This window comes from Vipera ursinii (assembly GCF_947247035.1).
Source record: "Vipera ursinii genome assembly, chromosome: 3".
In the NCBI taxonomy this organism is placed as follows: Eukaryota; Metazoa; Chordata; class Lepidosauria; order Squamata; family Viperidae; genus Vipera; species Vipera ursinii.
This window is the reverse complement of record NC_139516.1, coordinates 78,152,566-78,174,435: the sequence shown is the minus strand read 5'-3', so window position 1 is coordinate 78,174,435 and position 21,870 is coordinate 78,152,566.

Below are 21,870 nucleotides of genomic sequence, written 5' to 3'. Positions count from 1 at the left end.
AAAGAAGTCTAAGATTTGTTGTATTTTAAGAGAAGTAATAAATTTCCAAAATAGTTGACACTTGGTATGACAAAGGGGTAAGTTACCTTTTTTTAATATACTGTAATTTTTATTTTTATTTATTATATTGTTATTTTTTTCTTTTCTTTCTCTTTTCTATTCCTTTTCTTTTTTGCATTGTTTATTATTTTATTTTTAGTTCTATTAGCTTTTATCTTTTTCATGACAATGTTTAATAAAAAACATTAAAGAAGCAAATGAGTATATGATTTTTATTATTATTATTATTATTATTATTATTATTATTATTATTATTATTTTAAAAAATATACTTTATTAAACAAGTTTTAAATAAAAACATTATTTATTATTTTTATCTTACTTGCCTTTTGTTGGTCTTGGACCATAATAAAGTTTTGATTTGATTTGAAGCATATGAGCATTTCTTTGAAACAAGCTGTTATTCAATTTTTTTTTTAAAAAAAAAAATCCAGTGCAGGGCTATTATGAAAAGCAAACTAGATATAATCATATCAAAGTTGCTGAAGTGCCACAACTCAATGTTTGGTGTCAAGAAATTAGTGTGCACAGCAGTATATTGATAGGCTTGGACGCTTCCTGGCTTTGTCCCAAATGTATGCAAGTATTGGTTAATTTGCATGGGAGGCTGTTTTTAAATGTGCACTTTTTCTTGATAACCCAATGCAGAAATAGTAAAGAATGTGAACAATGACAAATTCTTTCCCTTTGGCTTTGTGCAATGAATCTGAGGCTTGCCCTCTGAACAGCTGAAGGTAGAATTTGTATACAATCTCTGACAATGCATTGGTGGAGAGATTGATCAGGTTGCTTTCAGGCCTCATATTTATCACAGCGCCTTGTAAGGTTCTAGCAACAATACCATTTATTAAAAATTGCTGATCGGACAGCAATTGACTCTATGCATGATACTGGTCCTCCAATTTTTTTTGTGGGGGATTCTTTTAATGTAAAGCTCAGCTAATGAAAGATATTTTGAACTATATCATCTAGGCTTGAAGTCATACCTTGTGTTATATCTCCGGTTCTTTAGGCCAGGGCTTTTCAACCTTTTTACACATTGTACCACTTTTAGAATATGGCAGTCACCTAGCAAGGTGTCAAAAACTTGATGACCAAAAAAAAGGGAAAAAGTGATGAAATACATGTAGTCCTCCACTTACAACAGTTCACTTAGGGACTGTTTGAAGTTACAATGGCACTGAAAAAAGTGCCCCCCAAGCCACAGTCAAGCAAGACACCTGCCTGCCCGGCCGGTGGCACTTTTCCTTCTGTCCGAGGTTTTCATTGTTGTGAGCATTTCTGTTGAGGATTGGCAGCGGGGGTAGGGTGTTTGGTTTTTATTTCCCCTGTCTGCTGGGTGATTGCAGCAGGTTTTGGTCACTTCACATGACCCTGGGACACTGAGACCACCATAAATATGAATCAGTTGCTAAGCATCTGAATGTAAATCACAAGACCCTGGAGATGTTGCAACATTCCAGCTGATTGGCACTTCTTCTGGGCTCAGAAGCACCAGGATCAGTGCTGAGCTCTAGCTGGAGCCTGGCGCTGATCCTGGCGCTTCCACTGAGCCCTGACAGCCCCAAAGAAGTACTGATCCTGGTGCTTCCGCTGAGCCCTGGCAGCCTTGCAGCTCCAGCCCTCTCTCGCTCAGGCTTGTGCGGTGCTGCCACCAGTTCAGCTCATTCCCCTCCCCCGCTACCACTTTTCTAGGATGGTCGCATACCACCTGTCAGGTACCAATGTACCACAGGTGGTACCCTTACCACTGGTTGAAAAGCCCTACTTTAGGCATTAAGCGAGATGAAGTGTTGAAACAGCAAACAAGTTTATTAACACAGAACAGAAGCAAGCTAATGGCTGCTGCGCAACTATTTATACAGTTGGCCTCTAGGCAGCGACCAATAGGTTTAAAGTAACAGTTTCCTGCGGTGTTGGTGTGACCAGGTTCTCGGCAATGATGAATGTGGCTGGGCTGCACACGCAGAGGAGGGTCGTAGCCTTCAGACCATCTTCGCCAACCTGGTTGGTGCAGAGGTAATTCTTGATGCGGGAAATGTAGGACACTCATCTCTCCAGGTGTGTGATATCAAACTCTTCGAGTTTCCCCACTTTCGCCATGTGAGTTGCTTGTGTTTGTTGTTGCTTGAGTTGCCTTGTGCTGCTGGCTTCTGTGTAGGCCCTAGGATGGATCCTTAGTGCATGGTGGTTTCCAGCATGTCTTGCTGACAGACCGAGGGGGGGAATGTGGTCCCTGACAGGCTTTGTGCTGGCCTCACCCCCTAGTGACTTCAGACTCTTGTGATGAAGCAGCACATTGCCACTTTTATATCTCTGGTTCTTTAGGCATTAAGCGAGACAAAGTGTTGAAACAACAAACAAGTTTATTAACACAGAACAGAAGCAAGCTAATGGCTGCTGCACAGCTATTTACAGTATACGGTTGGCCTCTAGGTGGCGACCAATAGGTTTAAAGTAACAGTTTCCTGCCCCAAACCTAATTATCATCTGGAGACAGCAAGTCTGGCTTCAGTAACCGCAACCATTACATAACACTGAAAAGTAGGTCAGATATTAAGCAAGTGATCAGACATTAAGCAAGTGATTTTAACAGAAATGGCCAATACATTACACCTTGTATCACACCTTCCTTTATAACATGACAGTTGACCTCCTGCAGATATCCCTCATGTTCATCAAATGAGCAGCATTACACTATCTTTTCCCAGTGTTACCAGATACATACAGATAAACATAATGCAGAATATAGAAAAAAGATACCTCATCTCCTTCTTACAGTGGGCCATCCTCCAACACTAGGGACATACTTTGGTCACAGTGTCCAGGATAATGTTATCATGAGTTCAAGAAAATGGGCAGGATTGAGATTTCTGTCTATCCAATGGCCTTGCCTTCCCAATGCATCTTTATGTTGTATTTATATCATTTATAGCATATATTTATACATAAATATATGTCATATAGTTGGCAGAATACATTTTGTAGGATTCTTTAGCTGTCCTTTTAAAAAAAAGTCTCAAAGAATGTCAAAAGTCCTTTATTTTAAGCTATTGGCTCTTAGTTGAAATGATTACAGAAAGACACGTTTTTGCACTGGTTTGGATCCATTATGCAATGGTGCCTTTCTTCCACAAGACCTTCTGGTTCTGAGTCTTTCTCAAAATCCCTGCCTGCTCCTATATTGTCAGGAATGATTTAAAATAAAAAACACTTGCACTTTTGAACCATAAAACAAAAATACAAAGCTAAAATCAAAAGAAGGAGGTAAATTACTTTTACTGCTCTGCAAAGAAACTTTCACTTGGCTATTTCCTGTTGTTCTGAAATTCAGAAAAATCAATATAGAAACATATCATAGACTCAAGGCAGGTCATCTGTGCACTAGGTATTTTCAACCATCAACTCTGAAGGGGGTGCATATGGCTCCAACCTGAATGTACTATTCTTTGCACTAAGTGTCCTGTTGAAACTATATTTTTGCCCTGGCTAACCATTTCAATGGTTATTATATTTTAGTGTTTCAAAGTCCCATCTTCTATTATAGATTCACTGTTAGATCAATATGACAGAGGCAAGATAAAAGGCAGTTAGGTGTACATGCCTATTTGAGGCCAAAAAACTCAACCCAGAAAGGATATATCTGACAGAAATGAAATACAGAAATTGTGTGTGCTACTGATCTGTTATATATCACCACATTCTTTTTTTTGTAACTCCCCCCCACTTTTTAACCCAAGTTTGTACTGAACCAATCACCTGTCTGAATATATTTCTTAATTTTGAGATTCTCTTGGCTGCTTTGCAAATTTGGGATGAGTGTTTTCCCTGAGGGAAAGAAAGTGAAAAAATACAATCTCTACTTCTGAGAGAAGACAGCAGAACATATTTGCTTTTAGGCAGAAGTCATAAAAAGGAATTCTGACATGCTACATGTCCCAACCAGAGGCGAGTATGAGGTGCTATAAAAATGAAATGGTGATTTGAAGCCATAATGAATTTTTCCACAAGCAGGTGGGCTAGCTGGAAGGAGAATCCGGTTCATAGCTACTCTTTTTCTATTCTTCCTACCCAAAACAGGAACACAGGATAATCATGTTGATACTGCATACATACTGTAATAACAGATCAATGGTTAAAATCGCTGCATTTCTGAAAATCTATGGAGATTCTTAATCATCCAGGTCATGGTTGTCCCCAAAATGCTTTTTCAAGAGGCAACTGGACTTTCTTGTTTTTCTTTGAAGATGTTTCGCTTCTCATCCAAGAAGCTGACTGGAAGTTGGGGAATGGAAGAATTTATACTCCTTGCAAGCAGCTGGTCATTTGCATTCTTTTAGAGAGTAATTGAGGCCATTTGGAGGTTTAGCTGTGTCATCAGGGTCACCCGAGTAGGGCAAATGGGTGTGGAGCCTTCTTGGAACTGTTGAAAGGACTGGGTTGTAGACCGGAGATAGATGACGTTGTATCTCTCCCCTGCTGTATGGGAGGACTGTTCAGTTTTGACACAGATGGCCTCTTTGACACCTATTTCAAATGAGTGGTCCTCTCTACCTAAAATGTGGACTTTGCTGTCTTCAAAAGAGTGACCTTTGTCTTTTAAATGTAGATGGACTGTTGAATCTTGTCTTGATGGGCTTGTTCTCCTATTTTGTGCCAAGTATTTATGAAGTCTCCTTCATGGATTACTGCCTTGTCGTGGCGAAGGGGCTTGCGTAATTCAATGAAGCTATGAGCTATGCCGTGCAGGGCCACCCGAGACAGACAGGTCATAGCAGAGAGTTCTGACAAAACGTGATCCACTGGAGAAGGAAATGGCAACCCACTCCAGTATCTTTGCCATGAAAATCCTATGGACAGTACTAAAAGGCAAAACGATATAATGCTGGAAGATGAGCCCCTCAGGTTGGAAGGCATCCAATATGCTACTGGGGAAGAGCAGAGGGCTAGTACTACTAGCGCCAGAAAGAATGAAGCGACTGGGCCAAAGCCGAAAGGATGCTCAACTGTGGATGTGTCTGGTGGTGAAAGGAAAGTCCGATGCTGTAAAGATTTTTTCTTCATAGGAACCTGGAATGTAAGATCCATGAATCAAGGAAAGCTGGACATGGTCAAACAAGAGATGACAAGACTGAACATTGACATCTTAGGTATCAGCGAATTAAAATGGACAGGAATGGGTGAATTTAATTCAGATGACCATTAGGTATACTACTGTGGGCAAGAATCCTTCAGAAATAGAAGAAAACAATAGAATAGGGAGGACCAGAGACCTTTTCAAGAAAATTGGAGAGATGAAGGGAACGTTTCATGCAAAAATGGGCATGATAAAGGACCAAAATGGCAGGGACCTAACAGAGGCAGAAGAGATTAAGAACAGGTGGCAAAATTACACAGAAGAACTATAGAAGAATGAGCTTAACATCCCTGATAATCACAATGAGGTGGTCATTGACCTCAAGCCAGACATCCTAGAATGTGAAGTGAAGTGGGCCTTAGAAAAACTGAGCAACAACAAAGCTAGTGGAGGTGACAGTATTCCAGCTGAGCTATTCAAAATCTTAAAAGACGATGCAGTAAAAGTGCTACACTCAATTTGCCAGCAAATTTGGAAAACTCAACAGTGTCCACAGGATTGGAAAAGATCAGTTTACATTCCAATTCCAAAGAAAGGCAGTGCCAAAGAATGTTCAAACTATCGCACCATTGCACTCATTTCTCACGCTAGTAAAGTCATGCTTAAAATCCTAAAAGCTAGACTGCAGCAGTATGTGGATCGAGAACTACCAGATGTACAGGCAGGATTTCGAAGAAACAGAGGAACTAGAGATCAAATTGCCAACATATGCTCAATCATGGAGAAAGCTAGAGAGTTCCAGAAAAACCATCTACTTCTGCTTCATTGACTATGCTAAAGCCTCTGATTGTGTGGATCATAACAAACTGTGACATGTTCTTAAAGAGATGGGCGTACCAGACCATCTTATTTGTCTCTTGAGAAACCTATATGTGGGCCAAGAAGCAACAGTGAGAACTGGACACGGAACCACTGATTGGTTCAAAGTTGGGAAAGGAGTCTGGAAAGGCTGTATACTGTCACTCTGCCTATTTAACTTATATGCAGAGCACATCATGAGAAAGGCAGGGCTAGAGGAGTCAAAAGTTGGAATTAAGATTGCTGGAAGAAATATCAATAACCTAAGATATGCAGATGATACCACTCTAATGGCAGAAAGTGAAGAAGAACTAAAGAGCCTCTTGTTGCGGGTGAAGAAGGAGAGTGCAAAAGTTGGCTTGAAACTTAACATTAAGAAAACCAAGATCATGGCATCCGGCCCTCTCAATTCCTGGCAAATAGATGGGGAAGAAATGGAGGTAGTGACAGATTTTATTTTCCTGGGCTCCAAGATCACTGCAGATGGGAACTCTAGCCAAGAAATTAAAAGACGCTTGCTCCTCGGGAGGAAAGCCATGGCAAATCTAGATAGCACACTAAAAAGCAGAGAAATCACCCTGTCAACAAAAGTGTGTATAGTCAAGGCTATGGTCTTCCCAGTTTCAATGTATGGCAGTGAAAGTTGGACCATAAGATAGACTGAGTGACAGAGAATTGAAGCCTTTGAAGTATGGTGCTGGAGGAGACTCCTGCGAGTCCCTTGGACTGCAAGGTGATCAAACTGGTCAGTCCTAGAGGAGATCAACCCTGACTGCTCTTTAGAACGCCAGATCCTGAAGCTAAAACTCAAATACTTTGGCCATCTAATGAGAAGGAAGGACTCACTGGAGAAGAGCCTAATGCTGGGAAAGATTGAGGGCAATAGAAGAAGGGGACAACAGAGAATGAGGTGGCTGGATGGAGTCACTGAATCAGTAGGTGTGAGCTTAAATGGACTCCAGAAGATGGTAGAGGACAGGAAGGCCTGGAGGAACATTGTCCATAGGGTTGCGATGGGTCGGACACGACTTCACAGCTAACAACAACAATTTATGAAGTGGTTGTTTTGTTTACCCAATAAATAGATCTGCACATGTCTCACTGCATTGTACAGCATATACCACGTTGCTCAATTTGTAAGGTTCTGCCTTAGTGCATTCTTGAGTTTATAGTGTGTATATATGCTACGTTGGCTGAAGATCCTCCTGAACTTTTCAGATATTCCTGCAATGTATGAATAACAATATTGCTTCTGTCTTCTTTACTGTATACTGCACAGTCCAGAAAGGATAGACTATTTTCCTTAACATCTTCCCAGTTGAATTTGATGTATCTGTCCACAGAGTTGATGTGTTTGGTGAACGTTTCCAATTCCTGTGTTTTGATCTTGGTCCAAGTATCATCCACATACTTATACCAATGAGTGGGTGGAATTCCTGAGGAGTTTAGGGCTTTGGTTTCTACCTCTCCCATGTAGAGATTGGCTACAATGGGGGATACATGTGAACCCATGGTACACCCATGTTTTTGTCTATAGAAACCTTCACTGTATTTAAAATAGGTAGTTGTCAGGCAGAGGTCCAGCATGGCGGTGGAGTGGGCTGAGGTTGGTGTGGGCTGAGATTGGTTCTGTCACCTAAGGTGCTGTCTTATAGCAGTTGTTTCTTCACTGCCATGACAGCTTCAGTTGTTGGAATGCAGGTGAAGAAGGAAGTCACATCATAGGAAACCATGGTCTCATCCAGATCCAGTTTTTAGTTTTACGACATCATCTATCTCCAGTCTACAACAAAGTCTTTTCAGCAATTCCAAGAAGGCTCCACTCCCATTTGCACTACTCAGGTGATCCTGAGGACACAGATAAACCTCCAAGTGGCCTCAAGGACTCTCTAAAAGAAGGCAAATGACCAGCTGTCTGCAAGGAATATAAATCCTTCCATTTCTCACAATCCAGTCAGAGCTGAAGAAGCTTCTTGGATGAGAATTGAAACGTCTTCAAAGAAAAACAAGAAAGTCCAGTTGCCTCTTGAAAAAGTGCATTTCTAAAACTATTATAAGACTATAAATTGGATAAGAAGAATACCTAATTCAGGAAAATGTGTGTCTAGGGAATTTAATCTGGTCGCAATTCAAAATCAAATCCTATCGCAATCGTATTCTCATTGTACTGTATTCTTGTATTCTTTTCTTAATCTTTTCCCTTTGTCTCTTGATAAAACTAGTTCTGGGCATGATGAAGTATAGATTTAAATTTTTCGCTCTAGCTAGAGATCAAACAAGTAGAGTTCATGGAGTTCTGGCCTTGCCCATGCCCTTTCTGCCCTTACATTCTTGTTGGTTCTCTACAATGGTAATTGTTACTTTTTTTCTATTTTATTCCTTCATCTATAAAACTGCGAGTGTAGTAACTATCCTCAGAGAATCATTGCAAAATCTTAAAAGGTTACTATGGTAACCACAATACACATTAAAAGTCCTGTGGCAATCATAAATAACAACATTTATGACTAATGTCTTCTAGTCCAATTTAATTCCACGAGAGAGATTTAAGCATATGCTTCATTCTTTTGTCAATACTGATGGGTTTTGTAGGTGGTAAGAGCTTAGGTCTGAAATTAAATTCAACACAATCAAATTTGCCAGAATTAATATTCTCCTTTCTTTGAGCAGGAACTTAAGATCCTTGAAAAAAAAAAGAAGGATCCTGGGACCTTTAGAAGCCCCCTCTGAACAATGTGGTTTGCATAGGGGAAATCTTTTCACTGCAGCTCTATTTTAGACCACAATTCTATACAGATTTAGCTGTGACTGAATCTGTTGCAATGAACTCGATGGCTTTTATTTTTCAGTACACATGGGAAAATTATAGGAATTTTCTCTTTGTTGATTTAGGATCTCCATCTTCCCCAGCGTGTCTTCACACCTATTCCACCTTGTTCTGAAGAGCCTTCTTTCCATCTGTTCACTGATAACATTTTCAGGGCTGCAGACAATGAAAATAATGGGAGTGCAAAGTGTTTTTGTTTTTGAATTCAAAGCATTTAAAGTTTGAAATGCCCTGTTTGGATTCCAAACAGAGGGTTTGTATTGGAAAAGCAGGTTATCCTGACTGTGCCAGAACATTTTTTGTTTGTTGTTTTGTTTGTTTTAGTTTAAGATAGCTCTGTTATGCATTTGAGACAAACTGTGGACTATTTTGAGCTCAGAAAGATTCTGGGGTGTCAGACAGCCCACTCCAAAAACAAAACTTTTGAATAGTTTTGCACGCCCTAAAGGAAATCTTTTTTCCTTGAACTTTCATACAAAAACTTAACTCAAAGTCCATGCCAATATTTTTCCTTCTTCCTTGCTACCATTCCTTTGTTTCTGCTCAGGCAGAATACCACCCTAAGAAATGTAGATTGTAATCTACATGTTTGAATTGATTATATCGAACAAATGACTGTAATCATTGCATTTTTTAATTAATACTTTTATGGAACATGCTTTATCTGTTCCGGGGGGGGGGGGAGAAACTGATTTGAATAAATGAATTGAGCAAAGGTAATGCAATAATATTTCATCAATCATTCGTACATCTGAGAAGGAAGACTGGAGAGTAGGAAGGATGTTCTGGAAAAGAGAATTTCTGGAAAAATAATCCATCATTGAAGGATGCAGCTTGCCAAGGATCTCTTGTCATGTGATTTTCACACTGGGAAAATAATGGATGGCTCCATTCCAGCTCAGAATCTGATTTCTGGCAAGTTTACTGATGAAACTGTCTACCAAATTAAACTATAGATTAAGCTGTAGAAGAGAAATCTTTTTTGGAGTACTCGTCTGCTTAGTTTTTATGTGAACTAGAATCACTAAATTGTACAGTATAACAAAAATAATGTCTGATGCCTCTTCCAGTATTTTGCAGATTCTACTAACCGTGAGTATCTGCAACATGGGCTTCCAGCATTTAGCTTTAAAGATTGAAAATAGGCTGCTTCCTCCAGTGATCTACACTATTTCTACTTAAAATGTAACAAACTGGAGTTAGGAAGTGAATATTTTATTTGAGTTACAATTTTATTTAAAAAAACAAATCCAAATTCACCAGTATCTTTGAAAAAAGGACAGAAGGATTTTGAGATTCAAACTGTTCCAAAACTTATACATTCATTCATTTAGCCAGATTCTTTGAGCACATAGCTTATTCTTTTTTCTGGGGAAAAAAAATTATCAATGCATCTTTTTTTTAGGAAAAGAAATAAATATATGTGTTTGACCAGTGTTTGAAATGTTGCTATAAATCTTTATTTTTATTTTATATTAAGATAGTTGCATCATTATTATGAATTATTAATAATTTTATTTATTGTTTCAACCCATAGGCTATAATATAATGTAACCTATCAGGAGGGCAATTTTTTTTTAAAAAAAACACCACAGTAATTAATAAAAGAATATCAGGTTAGTAGTCTCAAAAATAAAATCATTTAAGCTCTCTATAGTTTGGAAAAAGTGTTTATAATATTCATCTGGGGTTTGAAAAACCCTACCAATTTCTTTAGGAGAGTTGCCATTTATTTATTTATTTTCATAAGAATTCGATTGTGAGGGAATCAGGCCAGAACACTTTCCTTTTCAGAAAAGATTCTCTGCATTTGGTACACACAGTGGAATCAATTGGCCAATAAATCAATAAATCATTTGGAGGGATGTCTAAACCAGTATTTCTCAGCCTCAGTAACTTTAAGATGTGTGGACCAACTCAGCAATCTGGCTGGGAAATGACAATGAAGTATGATTTTTTTTTTAGGAGCCAGCTGCCATGTATGGCCAATGCCATTGTTGCATTCTATATGCTTATCAGTGCTAATTGGAGGGAAGGGACAATAGTTAAAAGTTTTGATGTTACTTCATATGTTTTCCCCTTTTCATCAGGCTATTCATCATCTTCATAAATGGGATGAAAAAGTTTGAAATACAAACTGAAAATAACATAATAAAAAAGCAAAACTGCCAAATGCGTCCCTAGGAATTGCTTGTATTATTACAGTTTAAGTAATAGTAGCTAAGAGGAACAGGAGCAAATACTAAACAAGAAGAGAAAGGAAAAGAAAGGAGAAAGAAGATAATTTTCTCTGTCCTTGCCCTTCTCAGCATGTCCTAAGACTGAAGAACTTCTGCCCAAAGGTATTTGTTTGCCCAGAAACAATTTAGGGTTTTCTTTAACTAGTAGCAGTGGGAGGCGTACCTGTGAATAATCAGCAAACGGGCTGAAGGACACACCATTGTCTGAAAAACTGGTTGGCATCCCAATGAAACTTGACATAGACATCAGCCGCAAGTTGTCCGTAGGTTATGCTGGCAAGGTTTTCTTTCTCCCTTTTTTTTCCTTTTCCTTTTTCTGCTTTGGATTCCACAATATTATTTAAGCATTAATAAATGTCAGCTCATCTGCTTACAAGGAAAGCGAATAGATTATTTGCAGACATGTGAGCCTCAGAAATTGCTTCTGCAATCTATTCCTATAGAATCGGCAAAGAAGGAAAGCAGACTTATTATAGGTCAATACCAATGAAAGGCCCTCTGTGCAGACACCAGATTCACAGTCCATTAAGTTTCAGGTCTGCCCCATATATGGATTCTTTTGATGTATGACTGTTACATCCTATTTTTGTTGACTCAGTTCCTATGTCAGCACACAGAATTAAACATTTTGGCTTCGATCCAGATGCAAGCTGTCTGTAGAAGATATCTTGTTTTTTTTTCCCCTTCCACCACCATGACAGTAATGAGGAATGGGCATTAGCTTGATTTGCATAACACACACTTTTAAGTTAGACTGCATGTCAGTGGGAGACAACTTATTGTGATGATGCCCATAGCATAATATCTGTTTTGTGCTATCAGCATTATTTATGTAAATTTCATCTTTACAAGCGGTCATTTCCCAATCTTCTACCATGAAATCACTTGCTCTGCCAATAAGAAGGAAAGAAAAGTTTTGGAGAGAACAGGGATGTATATTCCTCATTGTGAAGAGTTGGCATTCTAGTCAATTGACAGCTCTGATGACAAAACTAAAATCTGATAGACCACATGTGGTCAGTTTAGACAAATGCTGTCAAATGGTCATTTCTCTTCCCTCCAACATACTTCCCTGATTTCAATTCCATTCTGTTTGGGGAAAAAAATCTTTCCAGGACACTCTATAGCTGGGGTCTTCAAACCTGGCCTTTTCATGGGTTGTGGACTTCAACTCCCAGAATTCCTCAGCCAGCATGCCTGGCTGAGGAATTCTGGGAGTGGAAGACCACAAGTCACAAAAGGGCCAAGTTTGAAGACCCCTGGATTAAATAAAGAAGATTAGTGCTTTCAAGGCATAGATCCTTCTGCTGATGACAGGATTCCATCCCATGCTGGAAAGAAGTATAAAAAGTCTCAGCACCACCACAAGATTAAAGAAACAAACAAAAACAGAGATCACGAAAGAGAATTCCAGATCAAGATGAAAACTGAACAAGTTCTGCAGTTGTGGATAACAAGTGACTATTGAGAATGAAGTGGAACAGAGGAACATTGGTAAGATAAAATATCCTGGAAGAGGAAAATTGGATTCTGTGTTGAACTACAATTGGAGAGAGAGAAAAAACAATCCAATGTGTGCAAATGAAGGTGCTACAATTGTATATCGCCTTTTTTTATATTCCCTTTTTCTGGTTTTTTTAAATTTCCCAGTCTAGCTTATAGCCCTTGAATTCTCTCCTGTTCTCCACCTAAATACCAACCAACAAAACATTTCTTAGCTTAGCTTACAAGTTCACACAAGATCAGCCAGGCACTGCCGCTGCTGAGACACCTCTACTATTAAATTATTTTGAACAGCTGGATCTCTAATGTGTCAGTAGAGGAGATACATCTAAAGAATGAGCAATTAAGTGGGAAAAGGTTTAGAATATTACAATCCATTACATTACATTACAATGCATTATGATACCAGATGAATTATTCTAACTGTTCAGTTTCAGGAGATTAATTTCAGCAAATATGAATGCCTCAAACAAATTGGAGAAGAGAAGCAGATGAGTTGTGTGATTCTATCATTTGTTATACATTGACCAGAATATCTTTCCCTACTTCGGGGCAAATAGGCAACCTCAACTGCAGGTATTAGAAGTTTAGTTAAAGGAAATACAATATGTTTGTGCTCCTCCTGCTGTGCTGGTTTCAATTATCTGAAAGTAATGCAGTAATGAGTTCTGAGTCAGATATACCACCACTGTTGGCTTGAAGTTGGTTTTCCTTTGTATTCTGAATGTATTGTAATCCAAAATGCTAAAAAACAAAGTGTGTATATGAGCTCTAGACAAATTCTTGGCTAAAGGGCATTCATAGTGTTCCAGGTGTTTATTTGCCTGCCCCCCCCTTTTTGTAGTTTTGTATGTTGTTTAGATTTGTATTTGCATTAAAGATATATGTTCAATCATATTCTGGTGTGTTAAATGTACAGTAATCTGCTAAAAATCTACTGCAACAATCAAAAATATATACATCTAACCTAACACATTCTCTCTCTCTCTTTCTCATATATCAGAGAAATGCCAATCAGTTCATTTTGTTTAGGATTTTGCAAAAGATTGAATTGCTCAAGCATCTCTTCTCAAAGATTGGGAATGATAAAAGCAAAGAGAATCCTTTTGGGACTGTTGAGAAATAAATATTGATAAAACTAACAGTAGCACCCAGAAGACCAAACAACTCCATCTGCAAGAAATGAAATACAGATTTTTGCCTAGAATTTTTACTTTGAACACAAATATCAAACAAATAACACCCCCCCTCCCCTGGATTCTTTTCAACATCACTTTTATGTTACAAAAATATTTTAAGCAACAACACAAGGTTTTTTTTTTTGTTAATCAGACAGATTTATCAAATACAAAAGCCGTTCCTTACAGACTCTTTGATTTCTTGAGGCCTTCACCTCATTGATGAGTAACCTCAGGCAGGACACTGCTGGTTAATGAATAAATGAGATCCCCCCTCCCCATTCATAGCCTTCCTCCATAATAGCTATTACAAAGTCAACATAAATAACATGTGTGCCTATAAATTGACTTTGTTGTTCTTGTTGAAATATATAGCTGCCAAGATCTATTTACGTTCCTCAGCCTTTCCAAATTAACTGAATCCTTCACATCATACTTTGAGAATGCTACAAATGTTTCCTGGGAAAAGACTCCACCCCAAATACTCATGGTCCTCAGATTTATTCATTTATTTATTTCATGCAAAGCCGCCTGATTCCCAATCAATCTAACAACATCCTTCAATTTATTGAAAACCTCAAGAAGCACCACTGTGTTTTCTGTTATTACTGATTTCCAGAATAGTCACCTCCTAGCCCACAGCGTTCCGTGCGCCTTTGGTGTCTAGTCATGCCGGCCACATGACCACGGAGACGTCCTCGGACAAGCGCTGGCTCTTCGGCTTTGAAACGGAGATGAGCACCGGCCCCTAGAGTCGGAAACGACTAGCACGCATGTGCGGGGGAACCTTTACCTTTACCTTAGCCCACAATTATATTCTTAGCCCATGATATTTAAACAGTGCATTCCAGCACTGCATCACAATATATATCAGGGTGAAGAAACTTATTATTTTTTTTACTGAGGATGATATTTGGCCACTGTAAGCTGCAGGGTTGCATGCTGGTAACAAACGAAATTAAAGCCAGTCTGTGCCATTCCCCTTTCAGCCTTTCTGGAACTCCTTCCTCTCTTTCATTTTTCTCCTGCTTCTACCTGCTTGAGCAGAAACAGTTCTTGCCAAAGGACTGAATTGCAAAAGAGTTTTGAGATTTGACTAAAAGTAACATGGAATTTCACATGAACTGTAGGCAACCTTAGAGCTGTAGATTTCCAGCTTCTGCTGTAGAAGAAAATACACTCAGTCATCACTGTTATTTTGCCTTTGTGTGCATATGTCATGGTTTAACTCACATGGGAATATTGACACTTACCCATACTGATATTTTAAATAGCTAAAGAAAAAAAATGCTTCTCAGAATACTGAGTGGTACATCTTAGCTGCTAAGTACTTTTTGTCCAGTATCAAAGTGTTAGTAGAAAATGTAAATATTTGTCAAAGGATGATGGTCATAAAAAATGGGCACCAATATGGTACTTTTCATATATTCACAACTTGTCCAAAAACTGCTTATGTTGGCCTAAGAGAGTTGTTATCATGACTTGTTTCCCCCTTAGAAATGCCAATTCCAGCTGAAAAAGATGATTAGGTTGTTATTTCACTCCTTAGCGTGCATATATTAAGGCTTTTTATATATGGAACAATAGCATTACAGGTAACAACTGTCATGTTTAGCAAACATTTGAAGTTGCAACAGCACTGAGAAGTAACTTTACACCTGCTCCTTACTCTTATGACTGTTGCAGCATCCTTGTGGTCATGAGATCACCATTTGTATGTTTCACAGCTGGCTTCCAACAAGCACAGTTAATGGAAAACTCAATAGTAAAATTGCAACTTACAGTCCCTTAAGGTAAAGGTAAAGGTTCCCCCGCACATGCGTGCTAGTCGTTTCCGACTCTAGGGGCCGGTGCTCATCTCCGTTTCAAAGCCGAAGAGCCAGCGCTTGTCCGAGGACGTCTCCGTGGTCATGTGGCCGGCATGACTAGCACGGAACACTGTTACCTTCCCACCATAGTGGTCCCTATTTTTCTACTTGCATTTTTATGTGCTTTCGAACTGCTTAATGATTGCAAATGATTGGCTTCATAATTGTGATGGGAAATAGGGCAAGTCTGCCACAGTCATGTACTGTCATACTTAATGACCATGTCATTTACTGATGGTGTTGCTGGTCCTGATTATGGTTGTTAATTGAGGACTATTTATAATCCCCTACATACAAGTATAAGAATGTGCAGAGAGCTGAAACAAAATGCAATGTTTAAAGTAGGAATATGTACAGTATTCCTTGTTCAGCAACTGATTTGGGGCAGTTTGCAGTTACTACAGTGATGAAAAAGTAACATTGTGGACAACTTTGCACCTGCAACTTTTGCAGATCTGTAAAGCAAAGGAAAGCAGAAGTAAGATTATAAACTCTTGCCATGGTTTCACTTAGTGACTGCTTTGTTTAATTACCAAGTTGCAGGTCCCCCTTTTCGCTAAAGGAAGACTACCTATATATGCAGGAGGCCACAAGGCACTGTGAAGTCTAATCCTTCTGAAACTATAATAAAAATCATATGAACAATTTTGGAACTTACTTAGCAAATCAAAAACAGAAAGAAGGATTTTATCTGATATTTTCTTGTTCCTTATTAAATCTTTTTTCCAAAGGCATGAATAAGTAGAGCTGGTGAAGTCATGGCCAAAGCTGGAAGATGCTTGGAAGCACTAATGATTCTCCTGACCATTTTTTGCTCTTGAAAGAGAGAGAGAAATGTACCCAAGATTATCCTATTGTGGTGTTATACTGCACAAAGATTCCAGGGCTACTCTTCTGTATGTATTATGGAGGGGGCACCCAAGATGAGCACATAACCTTCTTTTCCTTGATTACTATGTCTTTTAATATATGGTGCTCTACAATAATTGAAGCTATACTGGTGAGCTTCTGGCTGTCCTTTTATCTAAATCAACAGCATGTGTCAGAGTTTTCCCCGCCATACTGTGTCTATCATTTACTCAAGATCTGGGACTCCAGGCTTATGGAAAAGCTGATAGCTTTTGTGTAATTGCATTTTTTCTTAATGATGAAAGTCTCTTTAATTTTCTATAATTAAGAACACATCACCTTCAAAAATATTTTGGACAATTGCTTTTAAAAATGCATTTAGGGAGATGCTTTGCAGGCAGGAAGTCCACAGTTTATTAAAATGGATAATCTACTATCTAGATTAGAAGCCGTTAGTCTCTTTCCAGGATTTCAGATTCTCAGAAATTACAATTTTGTGTAGTTAGTTGAAAGTATTAATGCGGGCATTGGCTTCTTACTGACAATCTTCTCTAATAGAAATAGAAAATGTTACCAATAATCTATCTGCTTAGCATAATAAGAAAAGACTGATATAAATGAAACTGAGATGTAGAGATGCTTTATTCAAAATCCCTGGAACAACTTGCCTTAATCAGTGGAACAACTTGCCTCCAGAAGTTGTGAATGCTCCAACAATGGAAGTTTTTAAGAAGAGATTGGACAACCATTTGTGTGAAATGACATAAGATTTTCTGCCTGAGCAGGGGATTGGACTAGAAGACCTCCAAGATCCCTTCCAGCTCTGTTATTCTGTTATTCTGAATACCTGGAGGGCTTTAGTCTAAAAACAAGGCCTACTTAAATAGATTTATCCTCACTGTTTGTTGAAAATGCTGATAATTTGTTAATGTAGTACTGTAATAATAGTATTGTTAAGTGTGAGAGGATGAGTTCCAGTTATAATCTTTGTGTCCATCTAACAGCACCAAATTATCTACTTTGGTGGGAATAACAATTATTTTTCTTATAAGATTCTAATTCTCCAGAGTACATACAATATTACTCTTAAATGACACAAAGCCTATAAGTCTGATCAGAAATATCTTTCTCACCATATTTCCAAAAGATTACTTTAAGTTTAGAAATAGTAAAATTTTAAAAGAAACTTAAAAAAATTAAATTCTAGCCATCAGACAATAAAGTTCCACTATATACCCTATATTTCATAGGTAATGACATATGTAACTTATTCACCCTAAAGCAAGGATCTTCAAACTTGGCCCTTCCTGGCTGAAGAATTCTGGGAGTTGAAGTCCACAAGTCATAAAAGGGCCAAGTTTGAAGACCCCTGCCTAAAGCTTGCATAAATCAATTTTCATGCTAGTAATGCAGTGCTGTTGTGGTTGTAGTCTTATGGTAGTCATAACCTTCATGTCATTGGATGTCCTTGGAAGAACACACATATGTTAGATAACTATGGGTTCTCCAAGTGACCAAGTAGAGTTTTCACAATGGAACTATAATATATCTGATTCCTTCTTTACTCAGGAAAAATTGATATAGGACAAAGTAGTGTAAACTGAGGCCATTACTACAGTGCCAAACCTTTGTTTGTCTTTTGGTGGATATTAGATATTTCTATGGGGTGGAAAGGAAAGAATCTTGAAATAATTTGATACAACAAGATAAATTGTTCCCTCCTCAATGAACATGCTCATTAATTCCTTTGGGTCCTTTGGAAGCAATTGCTTAACAACATGATGTACAGTTTACTGAGGAGAGCGGAAAATATGACAAAAAGTATCTTCATGGCGCAGTAGAGCACGCAGAGAATGCCATGTAAAATGTTGGCGCATCCTAAAAACGTTAGAATTGTCACCATCAGCATCGCTAAGCTACATCAATCATGAAACGAACAAAAAATCCATTTCACAGGCCACCAGTAAACATCTTAGCTGTTGGTCCTCAGAGAGTGCGGAAATGTTTCGATGTGGCAGTTTGGCATGATTACAAGGAACATCCAGGAGATCTGCTGACTCCTCATCAACAAACAGCACCTTGAAAACCATCATGTCAGAAAATTGAATAATTGCACAAAATCACGTAAGCCCCTGGCAAACCGCAGAACGTTTCAAGGCCAGGAAATATGTATTTTGTAGGGTTTCGTGACATAAATTAATAGGGAACCAGGATTCCCAAAGAAGGTGAAGGTGTCTCCAGTCTAAATATATCTGCTTTCAGGATTTCAAAAAATGATATTTTATTTTGGGGGGGTGGGTTGGAAATTGAGGGAAAAATGCCTATTTTCCTCCTATTTTTGGGGGGGAATCTTTCCAATGAGTTATAGTAAATGGGTTTCAACCGATTGGAAGCTACTGAGGAAGGAGAAAAGTGACAACTTTTTATCATTTAGTTTTGAAACATCCATATTAATATTAGAAAACATATACCGTATCCTTATGATATATACTCTTCCAAATCTGGTCTTACTGACCAAAAGTTAATTTCTAATTTCCTTCTTACAATTCCTAAAACAAATATTGACTTCTTGTCTTCTGTGTTTCTATGGCTATTGGGCACATCCAACTGTCTTTGTGTTTCTTGGTTTTCACTGTAGTTTCCTCCCACCAAACTTTTTTTACTTTAATGTATATATAAAATATAAAGGTGTCTCCATGGTACATAGTGGAAAGGACTTGAAGTGACAATAAAAATCTCTTATAGGTTTTCAAGTCTTTATGTGATCATTTGCTCTACTCCATACATGAAAAGATTTCTTGATTCACATTTGTAACCTCAGTCACCTAGATTAATAGCTTTCACAAAAAGCTCAAGAAATCTGCAGTTCCTCAGAAGAAAGTAAAAATAAAAATCATGTTCATAGGATCATTCATAAAGATCTTAACCTCACTAGGCCTAGTCAACATCTACATTACTGAAATAGTCTATCTTGTGTTGTGAAACTTCCCTGCTAAGGACAAAGAAATATATTAATGATATTGTTTGCACATCCTCAAGGTATGTATGTATTGAAATTAGGAAACATAATGAAAGTATGAACCTCCAGGGTATTATTTTACATATTTTTCACCCTTATTTCATATTAACCTAGATGCAACTTCATATTTCTGCAAATATTTATATACCTATCAATGTAACATTGTAGATGTATAGGCAGGTACCTTTAATAAAATGCCCATAAAATATAGCATTCCTCCATTTTACTATAGACAGGCCGCTGTTCTGAATATCTGATATTCTGTTTTGGGAGCAAACTTCAGAAATAATTTTGATTAGTCATCTCCACACAGAGGTCTCAAATATGTATTTTACTTTTTTATTTACAATTATTCCCATGTAACTATTTATGGTATGCTAAGCAATCTATATGGTTGAACGATCTATGAGTGATAAATGGCAGCTTTGCAAGACACTCCCTTCTAATGAATGTTGAAATAAAAGACTGGTCTTCTTAAATTGTATTCATTTGAGCTTATCCAGAATTAACCATTCTTTTTCATTTCATTTACAGTAATTTTGCTGAGATGTTTATTTTTATGGTGTTATTTGGAAAATATATTGCTCATTGATTAATCCCAGCAAGGGCTTGTGGCTCACAGCCATAGGTACTGTATATTATCTATAATTTAATTTCACAGTGCAAGAGATTTTATAGATTCAACATTCCCCAACCAAATTCATTTAATCCAATTAAATATTGCTTAGATGCCCCATTATTCTTATTTCCTATTACACCTGAGATATATTGTTTTTTCACACTATGGTTCTTTGGCAGTGTTAAGTAATAAACCAGGCTTCATTTAAATGGAAGCTATTTTTTTCTATTGTCTCTTGGATTCAGACTGTGCCTTAAAAATCTCTGAATCTAAAAGCTACGTTGCAGAGATAATTTCATATTTCAGTAATAATAACAAGAATAATAATGACAAAGTGTCTTTAGACTAAATTTTAAAAAATACAGAACAGCAAAAAACAAGAAATTAAGGAAGAGAAAACTTATAAAAATAATACATGTCATTATTACATGAGATCCATCAGCTCCTGATTTAAACATTCCCTAAATATGACTGTAGGGAATGAGATCACGTGGAATATTTTCACCCTCGGTATGTTAAATTTTGCCTAGCCATGTCCCTTGGTGTTCTGCTTAAAGCATGAACATCTGCAGGGCATACATCTTCAGGTAATTTCTCATTCTGTAATTGGAAGCCAGTCCTTAGGGAAGTTTTCACTTGTTTAGCTGTATATGTAAATGTTTCCTTCCAGGGCATTTACACTGTAGACATGAAAAACAACGAATGAGCATACCGTATTAGAGACTGTACATCTGTGTTGGTCCATTTAGTGCAGCAAAGACAATAAGAAATTGAATGGAGGGAAGGAGTCACCACAGCTACCAACACCCTGCCAGATATCCTGGTAAAGAAAATGCCACGGGTAGCTTCATCACCGATGAGATCATTGGCAGTATACCAATATTTTAATTCTGTTACTATGTTAGGATCAAGCAATAAGGACCACAACATATTTAGTCCCTTTCTCTTCCTGTCCCCCCCATTGATAAAACATATGATGTATTTCCTTTGAATAGAGTGTAAAAACAGAGGTGTCAAGAACTTGCACTAGTTAGGAATTTAGAAATTTATTCCGGTGCAAAAACAAACAAACACAGCATAAAAGTTGCATTTTCCCATGTCTTCTCCGTTTTTTTCCCCATGCATGCCTGATTCTTTTCAATCTCACCTCCAGATTGTTTATTCAGTTATTTTATGGCATCCCTTTCAGCAAATTTATTATAATCTTGTTGCAGAGGTTATAATGATTCAAAACCAAGCAATTGTCTCAACTTTTGACAGCATAGCAACCCAAAAAGTGCAGCAAGATGTGATGTTGCTCTCCCAGTACGTTTATGCTCAGATCATTTCTTCTGATCATGTAATAAATCCAGAGGAAACAGGATCCTTCACCTTCCATAATAAATATCCCATTGGGCAACACTAGATGTCACTGTCAATACAGGATGTGGCTTCTTATACCAACCTGATGGATTGTAGCTCCTAAATGACTGCTGGAGGACCGGCAATTGAGAAAAATGCTGCAAAAGTACAGTGCTAAACCTCTTTCCCAAATCAAACCATATGCCTCCAAACTTAGCGAAAAAATTAATACTCTAGAATAGGTATTTGTTTTAACCAAATCCTGAGTCAAAGTTTCTCGGAGGCTTCACAGAGGAGGTAGATTTCTCCTCAAAGTATCCAGACCTACTTTGAGACCTGCCCAAAGTGCTGCTGTGAGCAATCTGACACTTGGTGAAGAAGGCAGGAGTCTTTGCATCACTTGGCTAATTTTTAAAAATGTTCTGCGTAAG